At 35.3% G+C, this 4,088-nt stretch overlaps 1 long non-coding RNA gene across 1 annotated transcript; it reads left to right on the top strand.

The window, feature by feature from the left end:
• Positions 1-1,065: 1,065 nt before the first annotated feature.
• LOC117331523 lies at positions 1,066-3,635 on the top strand. Its single transcript, XR_004533567.1, has 3 exons — positions 1,066-1,315; positions 1,427-1,508; positions 3,217-3,635. It is a non-coding gene; the product is annotated as an uncharacterized LOC117331523 (long non-coding RNA).
• The last annotated feature ends 453 nt before the right edge of the window (positions 3,636-4,088 follow it).

Here is a 4,088-nt window from a genome sequence, read left to right as displayed (position 1 = left end):
CGCTCACCCACAAAAATATTTTCCGGAAAACCCAAGCTTCATTCATCCCAATGGGATTAATATAGCATGGTCTTTGTCAGTGCATCGCATATTTTCTGGATGTTTGCGCTTTTGACATTAATCTTGTAGTAGCATGCACAATTATGCCGCATTGGACACAAACTCCAGCGGTAAACAAACACACGTGTGTAACACTTGTGTCATTTTGATCGTCCAAACTCTCAGACGCTTTGATTTAACTCCATATAAGTAAAGCGTTTTTATGATCTCGATATGACGTAAATTGCAATAAACATTTTAATCTGAAAACAGCGCACACGATGTTTTGTCAGTGAACACATTAAACAAAACAATCAATTGGTCATATATCTATAAGCCAGATCGTCAGATTATTCACAAAGGACATCTGCAGGAGAATTGATCTCGTAGCATTACAGTAGCCTAGTTAGTGATGTTACTGAAACGTGCACATCATGTGTGTAGGCTACCTCACGAAAAGTGGGACCACGCACCAAAAGTTAACCGACCCCGTCAGACACAAGCTGATCACTGAAGACCTCATACTCGGGGCATCAATTAGAATATAATTAGCGGCAGTCTACTGTACCGAACTCATTGAATTTTGTAAATACCTGTGTACCTGAGGAGTGTCCAGTTCACCTGCTGACATAGCGGTGTCCTGGGGCGTTAATTAATTAGTTACATCGTTGTCATGCCTGACTGCCTATGATTTGTTGCATTGGCCAGTTTACCTGGGTATCTCACCTGTGCACAATATTATCGGTATCAAGAATATAACCGAACATATGACACGTTAGTTTCTCTGTACAGACACTTATGCATGTGTGCCATCATGTGCACTGTGAAAGAGTACGATGTTGCAGTAATCATAATAATAATTAAATAAAAATATATAACAACAACTAAAATATATATATATAATAATATCGATAGGATTTCTCATGATATCGTAGGCGGCCTAATAACTTTATTCGACATTTTTCTTCTTCGTTCACTTGGCCCTACTATACACATGTATACCCACCGCCAGGTGGCGCTCCCTTCAGTTTAGCGGGAGATTTGTATTACAAGTGGCGGCCATTTTGTTTGTTTACGGAAACGTGATGAAAGCTTAGACCTAGAACAAAATCACGTTATATATACAGTACGGTATATATTGGCGACATTTAATTTCCCCACTCACGGAATACAATCGACAAACTGGGAACAGAATATCAAATTTGTCTAGCTTTTGGCGACTTATGATACCCCTTTCACCGGCAAACACTGAATTATCGGACAACATGAAATCAGGGTAAGTTATGTTCTAATTTGTCTTCGAATCGCAGATTTTGTCGCTCTCGCGATCGTCATACATTAAACAACATTAAGTGAATATGTTCATATGAAATACTTCATGTTTCAGGACTAAATTCACCAGCATTCATGATCCTCGGACCACCCGCCCCCTACGCACAGCCGATTTATAAATGTTGCATCTTTCAATCGTAAGTTTAATTTGCTTGCCAAGTGATTATTTTTTAATCCTTCACCTTCACATTCAGGGTCAATATTATGATATATTTAAAATGGATTCACACATATATGTGGCCATACACGTTTTTCGTTTATGGCGTTTGGTATGAACGTCCCAAAATATATATAATATATATCGTTTTTCAATGGATTTTCTTGAAATTCGATCCACTATATATTGGGGTAGGCAATAATTCGTCAGCTATTTTACCTGATAATTTTTTTCATGTTTTCCCGTACATTTGTTACTATTTTTTACTGAAATAGACGAATATATGCACCATAATTTATGGTAAGTATGAACATTTTGTTCTTTATTCCTAATTATACGCACAACACTATTTTTTTTTAAATGTAATTAACATGCAATTAATATCTACGGAATCGGCTACGGTAAATTAAATATATATAGAAATGAGAGGGATTGTTACTTGTTGTGTGCGTGAAATTTCAAGGAAATCCAATAAAATAAAGTCCTAATTGAAAATTTGTCAAAGTATACGTATTTAAAATAGATCTACAAAGTAAAATCTATATACAATTTTAGCACATTTTATTTATTATACATAGACCATTGGAAAATTTGAGAAGAATCTTTCTTCTTTTATTTGATGTGAATTCATTTAAAATGTTTTATTGCTGAATTAACACACATTGATTACTCTCACCATCAGTTTCCCTTTTAAGTTGATCATCCCCGCCCCCAATATATTAGCTTGTATGCAATGCAAGATGGCTGACAGTCATTTTGAATTTTATAATTTTGAAGTTTCTCAGAAAGTTATTTATGGATCTTATTCAAAAGAAACATTTTAGGCTTCTGTTTTCAAATTAATAAGATCTAGAAGAAGAGAAAAGTGATTCCTTATTTGGGAATCACTTTTCTCTTCCTTCTTAGGCTAAAGAACAGTCTTGTATATATGATATATATAAAATTGATATTTATATAATAATCATACAATTACATGATATCTCTGGGGGTATCTTCTTTTTGATTTGACATGATAAGTTGTGTTTGTTAGCCTATAGTAATTACTTCTGTCTCCCAGCCCTCTAATTTTGCTGCTGTCTAATAATTCTAGAATTTATTGACAAATTTACACGAAATGGGCCAGGTACAGTTCACAAAATTATGTCAAAACCCAGGGTCAAAGCTCATGAAGGTCATTAGATTGAAAGGTCAAGGTAATTTTTTTTTCTTTTCATCAATATTTTGTTTTGGCATGATGAAGCAAATTAGTTGGAATTAAACTAGGTGTAAACTGACAAGGTCAAGGTCAAATTTTGCGTTTTTTCACTGATTAAATATTTTGTTTCAAGGCTAAAGCAAAGTTGGTCAGAATTAAACATTATAATAATGCATGGAGTCAACTGACCAAAGGTCAAGGTCACTTGGTCAAAGGCCAAGGTCAGATTTTGTTTCAATATAACTCCAACCAATATTACTCGGTGATTTAGGCAGATGGGTTCTTGATGATTATGGGAGATATATATTATTTATTGCCTCATGATGAAATTGATGGGGTCCTTTAAATTTTCAGTGTTCTAGTTAATAAATTATAATAACCCAATTAACTCTCAGCCTGTCCTAGTTATTAAGTTATTACACCGAAACCAGCATTACAATATGTAAATAGATCACTAACTGTTTTGTTTTCTTTTCTTTTTGATGGACTATAGAGTGTCAATCCCAAGAAGAACCCTGATCAGCTCCTGGAAAATCAGTGTTCTTGCAGTATTGTCAGTCAAATCTCAAGGAAAGGATCCCAGAAGAGGAACATTTACATTATTTCAGACTTTTTTCTTTCCTGTGTAACAATGCCTCAAACAGCTAACACATTTTATATAGTATACAATACAATGTGTATTAATAACAGTCCAGTTAGAGTGCTGTGCTATGCAGTAAAAATACTTAATTCTTGATGACATGTTGGTTTTATGTTTACATTAAACGGTAGTTATAATATATACTAAAGAAACATAGTGGATAATGCCTTGTACAGGAGCAGGAGTATGACAGTGTAATAGTACATGACTGCTGCGTTCATCCATGGAAGGAGTCTGTTATTCGAAATAAAGCTTTCCATGAGGACGAAAAATAGTGCGTTTATTTCAATAATAGCTCACCACCATATAGATAATAGCGTATCGCCTCCGGCAGCCCATAATTTGCATAACAAAAATGAAAATAAATATTCCGTGAGAGGACCCTTAATGCCCGATACGAACGCACCGCGCATGACCCAAAACCTCACTTCCGCTTATGGCAGCCATCATCCCAGAAGGATTTTGACGACAGCTCGTTTTCCCAGGGTTTTTGTTGCATTTAATTAGTTTTTCTTTTGCTTTGCTTTCGTAATTTGTTATTCTCATCTTTGTTGACAAGTTTTTCATTTTCGTTTGAACTGTCAGTCCGTTTGTGTGTCGTATTTCGTCTTTTTTGTCGAGTGGTTACTGCACACGTGGACTGTCTCGCTACGGTACCGCGGTCTAGTAGACCACTTCGGTGTCTATTTTTCTCGCTTTATTTGCTACCGTTTTGCTTTTGTCAA

This window comes from Pecten maximus, chromosome 7 (assembly GCF_902652985.1).
Source record: "Pecten maximus chromosome 7, xPecMax1.1, whole genome shotgun sequence".
Classification (NCBI taxonomy): domain Eukaryota; kingdom Metazoa; phylum Mollusca; class Bivalvia; order Pectinida; family Pectinidae; genus Pecten; species Pecten maximus.
The sequence above is the reverse complement of the archived record's forward strand: the minus strand, read 5'-3'. Positions and strand labels throughout refer to the sequence as shown.